Consider the following 11,967-nt stretch of genomic DNA (forward strand, 5'->3'; position numbering starts at 1 on the left):
ATTATATGAAAACACCTACATTTAGACACTTATCAACAATCTTCATTCACACAATCTAAAAATCTCAAAATGGTGTTCAAATTCGTTCTTTTCATTTTTGCACCAATGTACCTAATTTGCCCAACTTTCATTGTCGCTCACTACCACATCATTTCTATAAGGAACTAGAATTGCTTTCTCAAATACTTGTTGTTCCGTTGAGAGTGTGTCAAGTATCCTTCCTAGTTGATGCTCAAGGTTTTTAAATGAGGCTTCATGACATCTTAGTATGGTCTCAATATTTTGGACATAGACATCGGGCTGTTTCAATAAAATTTGCTAATACATTTTGCAATCAAGTGCATCCTCCAAGTATCTCACCTTTTGACATTCCTCTCGAGGTGCTCCCTAATGTTTTCCATCATTATTACATAGTAAGTTTGAGTAGCACACTTCAATTGATGATATGTGATGCAAAATGGATTGCTCTCTTGTTGTGAAGTAACAAATCTATCACCTTTTTACCGAGATCTTCGACTCGAAAAATATAGAGCAATGAGTGGATCAATCATCATTCAAGCTCCTTGCAAGAAAAAGTAATATATGACAAAAAGAAAAATAAAAAGAGAATGATGATATAGTAAAGAAAGTGTGATAAATGATAAATAGCTATAGTAGCAAAGTACAAAGTGTTTCTAAAAACGCCCTATTCCACGATATAATGGCGCTTAAAACTTGACACGCCATGCAGTGACCCATAAGTGCATAGGTTTGTCGAAGTAATAAATCCTAGATGAGTAGGGCATCGTATCCATAAGGAAAAAGGAATAGAAACACCAAGATTGCTACTTAACCAAGTGGAGATGAGGATAAAGATCGATGTAAACAAACCAAAGAAAATCGTAAAGAGAGGTACAATAGAATGAGAGGGAAGGTAATCGATAAAAGTGGGTACCGGATATTATTCATCCTAGGATTACCGCTCAAGTGAAAACCAACTATTATGCTTCCTACTTAATGCTTAATGAGTCGTGGACATCCTTAAACACACGGTCCCAAACCCTAAGCTATCCATGACTTACTCTATACTATGCACCGTGGAGAAATCAACCAGCCCCTCACACTACCTCACATCGTGGTCAAGTTGCAAGAAGCTCTAGGGATTCCAAGTGATAAACCCTATTCCTATATATAGATCTCAACCCTTTGGTTCTAGGGCAAAAGACCCCAAGTCACAATTAAGCCTCAAGTGTTAGAAAGTCACTCAACGTTTCACCTCTATTGCTCAGGCAACTAAGTCCCATCGACTTCATCCCTTAACCCTTCACTATAATGTGACCACAAAGAACTCTTGGAATGTGGAGGTAGAATAAATCACACTAGATGGAAAAAGGGGATGGTCCACTCACCTCTTGACTCACCCTCTCGACTCCTCTCCAATCTTGTTTTGTCTAACCCCATGGTGTGTCACTCACTCACAAGGATTACCAATGTAGACTTTCAACCCTATCGTCACTCTAAGGGAGAAATCATTCAACAAGCATTCAAGATTGGAACTCAATTAAAGACATCAATTAAGTAAAGCATAATAAACCGGGTGTCAAGTATGGCGCCACATTTATGCTCGGCCCTGTAATCGGTGACACTCGTCCGAATATGCGCGTAAAACCGCAAGTGCACGCGTGTCAAAGTAATACTACCCCGGTGAATGGGTAGTCAAATCCATGCAGGAACATGGGCTACTAGTACTAACTTTTTCTCTCGCTTTCTAGTCTAATGATAAAATGGAAAGATGTGGCGAACTAATGTGCGAAGAAATGAATACCGAGACGAATATGCAAGGGTGAAATGGATGGAGATCTCAATCACCAAAAGTGGGGTATTCGGGCAATGCTCCCCCTAGGATTCAGGTATTAGGTACCGGATAAGCAAAGTGTTTCTATGATGAGTAAGTTAAGTCGTGGAAATATAAAGATAATCGGATTAGGCCTCCCGATCACCGATACTAGTTCCCTACGAGGTCCCGGTGGAGAAATCACTCAATCTCAACACCTCACGGCACATATGACCGAAAAGCTGATAAGTGCTTGTGTGATATGAATGCGAAGCGTTCATTCCTTATGTTGAGCATTACTTTCCTCAGGTTTTTACATTAATATGTGTGTTTTTATGTTACTTTTATGCAGGTATGGTTGTGAGGCCGAGTATAAAGGAAATACGCCAATGTGGATCATAATGCACCTATTTTGGAGGAGATCTTGCTAAGGTTCAAACGCGAAGACATAGGTCAGGTGTGAGATGCTAGAGTGTGTGCCAACCTCCTCAGATTCGAGTGAGCACATTCATTTGAGGGGCACAAAGGCGCTCACACTCGAGCATTCCGACTTATGCATATAAGAACAAGAGATCCACCATCATGTACATCATTGAAGAAGCAAGTGATTCAAGATGTAAACGCAGTGCCCGCTTATGCTACTCCCAATGAAAGTATGGAATTCGGGAGTATTTCCGATGAAAGTATCGTAGCAAGGTATAACAAACAATGTAGCAAGCAATCAGCAAAAGACTGCTTATAGCCGGCCGAGAAATCGAAAAAGCAGAGAATCCACACGGGCGGTGGAAATTATCCACGCCCATGTGGAAATTTCACGTGGGGCGTGTGACATCATACACGCCCTGTAGTCGTCCCCGATTCCAGCCCTATTTAAAGCCGATTTCAGCCCCGATTTCATTATTCTTTTTCTCCATCTTTTCCCAAACTTGCGAGAGGGCTTCGGCTAGGGTTTCAAGGGGTATTGGCCAAGGTTTTGGAGAGGTTCTACGGCTCCGACATCGTGATTCCATTAGGAAGAAGGTTGGTAGGGGAGCTTCGATCGAGGTGTATCCTATACCGACGAAGGAATCCTTGGACTACGAGTAGAGGACTTTTCGAAGACCATCGACACGCACCATCGAGCGGGTTTCTTTATGGATTTATTACTTTGTACATCTCGATTTCTTTTGATTGTACTTAGCCCCATGGAGAGCTAAACCCCTAGTGGGTAGTTGGGTGATTGTGAACCCTAGGATGTATTCGTTTCATTGAACTTCTTTATTATGCTTTCAATAAATTGATGTTTATTGTGAGTTCCAACCTTGAATGCTTGATTGTATGAACATTTCCCCTAGAGTGACACTAGGGGTTGAGAGTTCTTGTTGGTAACCTTGTGAGTGAGTGACACACCACGAGCCGCTAGACAAAAGCTAGGTTGGAGAGGGTTGAGAGGGTGAGTCGAGAGGTACAGGAGCGCCCCCTTTCCCTTCCGACGTGATAGATTCTACCTCCGCTCCTTGAAGTTCTTTGCGACCATAATAGAGTGAATGGTCTAAGGGATGAACCTCCGTCGGGGGCCTAGTTGTGCGTGCAATGGAGTCAAGCGCTGAGGGATCTTAGTATCTAGGGCTTAATTGTGGCTAGGGACCTTCCGCCTAGACCAAAGGGTTAGGTCTATAATTAGGAAGCGATTTATCACTTCAATCCCTAGAGCTCATTGCAACTTTATTTGAGTGTGAGGTTGAGAGGTTATTTAATCTCTCCTCTGGGACATGAATAGAGTTAGGCATAGTTGACCTTAGATTTGGGATTATGTATGTAAGGATTTCCACGACTCACCATTGCATTTATTAGGAAGCATAATAGAGAGTTCTTGCACTTGAAACGATTTTCCTAGGTGAAGCATCATCCGAGTACCCCATCTTTATCGATTGCCTTACCTCCTCCTTACTTTTGCTCTCTTACTTGTTGCTTTTGATTGTTGAGAATTGAATCATTATCACACTTATCATTGTTGATACTCCACATAGCTAAGAATCGAATTAAGTGTCTTTACTCCCTATTCCCTGTGGATTCGACCCCGCTCACCCGGGATTATTACTTCGACAAACCCGTGCATTTGCGGGATATACACAAGGGGATCTTGTCAAGTTTTTGGCACCGTTGCTGGGGAGTTAGGCGTTTAGAGATACTTTGCACTTTGTTTTCTTAGCTATTTCATATCTTCTTATTCTATCATCGTTCTGATTTTCTTTTTCTTTACTTTTGGTGCACCTCAGTGTTATGACCCGAGGGAATCCATCAATATTGATTGAAGGAGACCCCGAGCTTGAACGTACACTTTGAAGGAAAGGGAAAGAACTCGTGACAAGAACAGCTCTAATCCAAATTGATTTGGAAGTAGAAGGATCCGACAACATGGCGTAACAAAATGAGCAACAACGGACACTATCCGATTATGCTGCACTCTTCGCTGTTGGGGACACAATCGAGTATTGTGCGTCCCCAATCACAACTCGAATTTTTGAGCTAAAGCTCGGCATTCATCCATATGTCGCAGCAGTCCGCATAATTCAACGGTTTGGGCGATGAGGATCCAAACAAATCACATAGAGAGCTTCCTCGAGGTATGTGACATGCTGAAGATAAATGGTGTGACGGATGATGCCATCAAATTGAGAGCCTTCCCATTTTCCTTAAAGGGGAAAGCAAAGCAGTGGCTACACTCATTACCTAGGGCATCAATCACTACATGGGAGGAGATGGTAGAAGCTTTCTAGCCCGTTATTTCCCTCCCGGAAAATCAGCAAAGCTTAGGAATGAGATCTCATCCTTTATGCAGTTGGAATTGGAGTCTCTATTTGAGACATGGGAAAGGTTCAAGGAACTCCTGTGCAAGTATCCGCAACACAAATTCCCGGAGGGGATGATTGTTTAAACCTTCTACAATGGTTTGAACCTGAGTACAAAGCAACTTTTGGATGCGGCGGCAGGAGGTACCTTAGGTAGCAAGACCCCTGACGAGGCTCGTCAATTGATTGAGGAAATGGGGTTAAATAGCTACAAGTAGAAGGCTAGGGAAAAGAAAAAGGTGGCCAGTCTCCATGAAATTGATGCGGTAACTTCATTGGCGGCCTAAGTGGAAAGTTTGAGTAAGAAGCTAGATCTTATAGCTTCGAATAGAGTCCGTGACAAATTGTACCAGTTGTGGTGAAGGACATGCTCCTTCCGATTGCCCAATCGTCATAGGTGATGTTTCTCCAGTTGAGAATGTTGTCTTTGTAGGTAATGGAATGAGACCTCAAGGGAATCCATACAGCAACACCTATAATTCAGGTAAGAAGAATCATCCCAACTTTTCATGGAGTAATCAAGGACCACAGAAGACCATGGGGCCATCGGGGTTCCAACAACAACAACAAGGCCCTCAAGTGGAAAACAGAATTCAGGCTTGGAAACCCGAATGACGGATTTGGAGAAGCACTTGGCTAGATTTGTTTAATCGGCAAACACGTGGTTTGAATCAGTCGAGGCTACACTTCGCAATCACACCGCCTCCTTGCAGAACATTGAAAATCAAGTGGGGCAAATTGCGAAATCTCTTTCTGAAAGGCCACATGGAAGTTTACCAAGCAACACGGAAATCAACCCGAGAGAACATGTGAAGGCGATCGCTTTGAGAATCGGTTGTGAGGTTGAAGGGCGGCTTCCGAGTGAGAAGCTGAAAGAACATGCACCCGAGGTCGTAGAGGTTGTGAAGGGAGCAAACAAAGAGAAAGAGGTGACACCCCCACCTTTCAAGCCAAAAATCCCTTATCCCTCTAGATTAAAGAATGACCAAGGTGATGAACAGTATAAGAAGTTCGTGAGTTTGTTCAAGCAACTCCACATCAACATTCCTTTTGTTAAGGCTTTAGCTCAAATGCCTAAGTATGCAAAGTTCCTGAAAGACCTATTGACCAACAAGAGGAAATTGGAGGAGAGTGCTTCAGTGGTGCTTGATGCTTCATGCTCGGCGGTGTTGCAAAAGAACATGCTGAACAAGAAGAAAGACCCGGGAAGCTTCATTATTCCGTGTAACATCGGCAACTTAGATGAGGAAATGGCATTGGCGGATTCAGGGGCAAGTATCAACGTCATGCCATATACTTTCTTCCAAAATCTAGGCTTGGGTGAGCCTAGGCCTACTCGGATGACTTTACAATTGGCGGACCGAACGGTACGACATCCGAGAGGCATCATTGAAGACGTACTTGTCAAGATGGACAAGTATATTTTTCCGGTTAACTTTGTAGTGCTAGATGTTGATGAGGATGCAGATGTACCCTTGATACTTGGGAGACCGTTCTTGCGGACTTCCAAAGCATTGATTGACATGGACGGTGGAGAGCTCACATTGAGAGTCAGAGACGATAAGCTTACTTAATGCCTTGCTGAAGCCATGCGGCATTCTCTCGATTTTGATGACACTTTGTATTTTCTAGACACTACTGATGAGATTGTTGATGAATATATACAGGAAATGTTCAACCCGGATCCGTATGAAGGTTTGTCCGACAAAGAGGAGAGCAATAAAGAAGTAATGATGCTTGGTTCGACTGGAGAGGAAACATCTACCACGGGAATCTTGAAGAAGGTGCTTCGGAAAATGAAAAGGGCTCGAAGACGCCACCGAAAATGCCCCAAAACTGTTGGAGACGTACATGAGCCAAGAAAGTTGGACGAACCATTGTTAGGTGGTCTGAAGCTTGATAGTACACCCTCTACCCTCAAGAGACTTTGCTCATCATACTTTCAAGTTATGGGTAAGAGGGCGACCTTCATTCATGAACCCCCGTGAGGTAAGAAAGATACGTCAAGCTTAGCGACGTTAAACAAGAGCTTCTTGGGAGGCAACCCAAGTGTTTACTATTTTTCGTACTTTTAGTTTAGTTTGTTTGCATGAATAAATTGTTAAGTGTTGGTGTTTCAATTTTTGAGTGCTTGTGCTGCGATTTTATTGTGGGTTTTTAAAAGAATTCATTGTATGTTTTGTTGAGAATTGGTGAAGTTTGGTCGTTTGAGTTCTATTTTGTGTTTTTTTTTCTGGTATATCTTGCACAATAGGGCAGGCTCTGGGTGTGTAAACATGTTCAGACTAGTTCTGCAGAGCCTGCAGGTTTTTCTAAGTCATCTAGAGAAAACACACGGGCATGTGGAAATTCCACACGCCCGTGGGTGTACTCGTGAACTCTTCCGAGAGGGCACATGGGCGCATGCGGCCTCGTGGATCGACCATGCGACCGGGCGCACGCCTGGGTAATTTCCACACAGGGCGTGTCTTCCCCGCAGTTGGGCAGATTTTTCCCGAGAACACATGGGCGTGGACTCGCCTCGTGGGTGATCTTGTGAACCACGCACGGGCATGGGTAATTTCGCACGCCTGCGCGAAACTCGCAGTTGCTCCCTCCATCCCGAGAAAACACAGGGGCGTGCGGCCGCCCTTGTGAGTTTGGGCATGTGAATGCCCACGCTCGTGGGGAATTTCCACACGGGCGTGTGTGCGACTTGATTTTCTTCTCATATGACTAGGGGAAGCCACGGGGCGCGCCTCGCCCTTTATGGGTCAGGGCGCGCACGGGCGGTATTTTCCGCACGCCTGTGAGATCGCGAGTCAAAGGAGCGTTTTCCGAGAAAGCACTGGGGACGTGTATACGCCCCGTGGCGCCTCGAGTAAGGCGCACGGGCGGTAATTTCCACACGCCCGTGGGGATACACAGAATTCCAAGAGACGGGATTTTCTCCTTAAAAACCTTGTGATCAGTCTCATTCTTCATCTCCAGTCACCGGAAAACGGTTCCCGATTATCTTTCCGGCCCTTCGTCGCTATTTGGAGGAATTTTCTTCGCTAATCTTACCGAATTTCAGACGTTTTCATATTCATCTCTTCGGTAATCCTTTTATCCTCTTTTCTTCGCCAATTATGGTTTTTCACGGATTGAATGCTTTTAAATGTGAGTTTTCATGCATGATGGATGTGTAGTAGGCATTTAGAAGTGGTTTTACAATTGAATTGTTAAGATTTGTTGTGCACCGGTGCAGGAGTTTCACGCTCTGCAGAGCCACGCGGGCGTGGGTAATATCCACAGTCCCGTGTGGAATTTTGCTGTATATTGCTTCTGAGATTTTTTACTGTTTTCATCTTTTGCACTCCAGCTATGGCACCTCGAGCGAAGAAGAACGAAGTTAAGTGCCTCAGACTTACTTCACCCGAGCTGATACATATGGAATTCTCGAACCCCGAGAATCAGGCTCGCTTCGAGAGACTTTCAGTACTCAGGTTTGGTCAGACTTGCTTTGCGGATGTACAGGTGCTTTGGCACTTGGCCGTGCGAGCTTCACAACCCGTTGGAACACTACTCCCAATGAATTAGCTTCATCAAACGCAACACTAGGAGTCAGGGGAGTATTGTTTTGATTGCTTCTCCCACATCTATTTTTGAATGATATATTTTGAGTGAGCTAGCATGTGTGCATTGAGGACAATGTACAACTTAAGTGTGGGGGGGAGTTTCATAATGCGCACATCTTTTCTATTGTTCTTGATTGATATATGCTCACATAGCCAATGGCGGTTCACCTTAGTTGCAATGTTTGTATTCTTAAGTCTAGGAGAATTGTTAACATTGAATGTTTTTCATGCTCTAGTTCTTGCTTGAATTTTTATGAATTTTTGCTCGATTTACACTTAGTGCACTACTCACTCTTTGAACTCTATTGGAAACTCATGTTTGAGGTTAAAGGGATTAGTTAGGTCACTACTTTTGGAAAAAAAAATGGAAAAATGAAAAGAAGGAACAAAATAGTTTTTTGTTTATTTGTATTTGTTGGGTGGAAAGAGCTACCACCTATGAAGTATGAAGCTACTCTCACAAGTCGGATACTAGTTATGCCCTAATGAGGGAAAGAGCTATCTCATAGGATGAGTGAAAGCTACCACCTGGGTAGAAAGAGCTACCACCTCGAAAGTGTGAAAGCCACCTTAGCGGCCGCTTTGGAAAGGGCTATCTTAGAGGATGTGTGAAGCTACTACCATCTTTTAAAATTTTTATCACTTGTGTAGATAAATAAGTCCTTTGCACTTAGAACTTTGAGGAGTATAACTTGGGGTGTTTTGAGTGAGTTCACACACTTACACGAAATTCGGGTTTGTTATCCTTTTTTATTCAAGTTTTTAGCTAGAGCATTGATTTTTCGTATTTATTGTTGAAATTTTCCTTACTTGTAGAATGCTATCTTTGTATACTTTGGTTAACCTAAGGCTAAGCACTTTCAACATTTTCTTCATTGATGCACAAAATGTTTTAATGTTTGCTTGAGAAAAAGCAAAAGCTTAAGTGTGGGGGAGTTTGATAAGTGCTTGTGTGATATGAATGCGAAGTGTTCATTCCTTATGTTGAGCATTACTTTTCTCAGGTTTTTACATTAATATGTGTGTTTTTATGTTACTTTTATGCAGGTAGGATTGTGAGGCCGAGTATAAAGGAAATAGGCCAATGTGGATCATAATGCACCAATTTTGGAGGAGATCTTGCTAAGGTTCAAACGCAAAGACATATGTCAACTATGAGATGCTAGAGTGTGTGCCAACCTCCTCGTATTCGAGTGAGCACATTCATTTGGAGGGGCACAAAGGCAGTCACACTCGAGCATTCTGACTTATGCATATAAGAACAAGAGATCCACCAACATGTACATCATTGAAGAAGCAAGTGATTCACGACGTAAACGTGTGCCCGTTTGCGTTACCCCAATGAAAGTATGGAATTCGGGAGTATTTCCGGTAGGGTACTGTAGCAGGGTTGTAACAAACACTGTAGCAAGCACTATAGCAGCACTGTTTACAGCAGGCCGAGAAATCAGAGAAACAGAGAATCCACACGGGCGTGTGGAAATTATCCACGCCCGAGTGGAAATTTCACAGGGGTGTGTGACATCACACACGCCCGTGTAGTCGCCCGATTCCAGCCCTATTTAAAGACGATTTCAGCCCTGATTTCATTATTCTTTTCTCCATCTTTTCCCCAACTTGCGAGAGGGCTTCGGCTAGGGTTTCGAGGGGTATTGGACAAGGTTTTGGAGAGGTTCTACGACTCTGACATCATGATTCCATTAGGAAGAAGGTTGGTAGGGGAGCTTCGATCGAGGTGTATCCTATACCGGACGAAGGAATCCTTGGACGACGAGTAGAGGACTTTTCAGAAGACCATCAAAACGACCATCGAGGGGGTTTCTTTATGGATTTATTGCTTTTACATTTGATTTCTTTGATTGTACTTAGCCCCATGGAGAGCTAAACCCCTAGTGGGTACTTGGGTGATTGTGAACCCTAGGATGTATTCGTTTCATTGAACTTCTTTAATATGCTTTCAATAAATTGATGTTTATTATGAGTTCCAACCTTGAATGCTTGATTGTATGAACATTTCCCCTAGAGTGACACTAGGGTTGAGAGTTCTTGTTGGTAACCTTGTGAGTGAGTGACACACCACAAGCGTTAGACAAAGCTAGGTTGGAGAGGGTTGAGAGGATGAGTCAAGAGGTACAGGAGCGTCCCCTTTCCCCTCCGATGTGATAAATTCTACCTCCGTTCCTTGAGTTCTTTGCGGCCATAATAGAGTGAATGGTCTACGGGATGAACCTCCGTTGGGGCCTAGTTGCGCGTGCAATGGAGTGAAGCGTTGAGGGATCTTAGTATCTAGGGCTTAATTGTGGCTAGGGACCTTCCGCCTGGACCAAAGGGTTAGGTCTATAATTAGGAAGCGATTTATCACATGGAATCCCTAGAGCTCATTGCAACTTTATTCGAGTGCGAGGTTGAGAGGTTATTTAATCTCTCCTCCGGGACATGAATAGAGTTAGGCATAGTTGACCTTAGATTTGGGACTATGTATGTAAGGATTTCCACGACTCACCATTGCATTGATTAGGAAGCATAATAGAGAGTTCTTGCACTTGAAATGATTTTCCTAGGTGAAGCATCATCTGAGTACCCCATCTTTATCGATTGCCTTGCCTCCTCCTTACTTTTGCTCTCTTATCTGTTGCTTTTAATTGTTGAGAATTGAATCATTATCACACTTATCATTGTTGATACTCCACATAGCTAAGTATCGAATTAAGTGTCTTTACTCCCTACTCTCTATGGATTCGACACCGCTCACCCGGGATTATTACTTCGACAAACCCGTGCACTTGCGGGATATACGCAAGGGGATCTTGTCAAAAGCACTCTAGGGATTCCAAGAGGTGTATCCGATTCCTAAAGATTGATCCAACCCTAATTCCCGATGAAGGATCCTGACCCCCTACAAGGTCCCGGCGGAGAAATCTCTCAATCTCACGCCTCACACCAAATATGGTTGTATAGAGCTTAGGGAACGGAGATAGAATACACCAATCGGACGGGAAAGAGGATGCTCACTATCTCATGACTCGCCCTCTCAACCCTCTTCAATCATGCGATTCTAGCCCTAATGGAGACCTCTCTCTCACCAAGGTAACAAATCATGCAAACCAAATAACCAAAAGATCAATAAGGCAAGCAAGCATTAGACAATCAAGATTAAAACTTAATCAAACTTGGATTAAAGAGAAACACTAAACAAATCCACAAAAGATGAGAATCCTAGGGTTGACAAGCCCAAATACCCTCTAGGGTTTTAGCTCTCCATCGAGCAACATACAAAACACACCATCAATGAATGAAAGTACATTAAAACCATAGAAATTAACCCCCTTATATATGAACTGATGGCCTTGATGGAGAGCTTCGACGTCTTGAAGGACCCACTCCGAAGCTAGGTTCACTGGTGGCTTCCTTGATGCTATGACAGAGGAGGAATCGATCAAAGTTGGTGATGAAGCACCTCCAAAGCCGCAAAGACCTCTTCTCCAAACCCTAGCCGTCTCACCCCTCAAGAGCCGCACAAAAGATGCGAAAGAATAGGGTAAAACGACTATTTATACGCCTTAGATCGCGCCTGTCACGTGCCTTCACGCGACCGTATGGATTTTCCACGCGGCCATGTGGGCTGCAGGAATTTCCACACGGGCGCGTGAGCAGTAATTTTACTACAGTACTGCTATAATGAAATTACTACAGTAAAATTGTTACATTTCTTTTCACAAAACGC

At 43.4% G+C, this 11,967-nt stretch overlaps 1 non-coding gene across 1 annotated transcript; it reads right to left on the bottom strand.

Moving 5' to 3' along the window:
* Positions 1–4,601: 4,601 nt before the first annotated feature.
* LOC120269619 lies at positions 4,602–4,708 on the bottom strand. The gene has a single exon (XR_005539265.1). It is a non-coding gene; the product is annotated as a small nucleolar RNA R71 (small nucleolar RNA).
* Between the last annotated feature and the right edge of the window lie 7,259 nt (positions 4,709–11,967).

This window comes from Dioscorea cayenensis, chromosome 9 (genome assembly GCF_009730915.1).
Source record: "Dioscorea cayenensis subsp. rotundata cultivar TDr96_F1 chromosome 9, TDr96_F1_v2_PseudoChromosome.rev07_lg8_w22 25.fasta, whole genome shotgun sequence".
Lineage (NCBI taxonomy): Eukaryota > Viridiplantae > Streptophyta > Magnoliopsida > Dioscoreales > Dioscoreaceae > Dioscorea > Dioscorea cayenensis.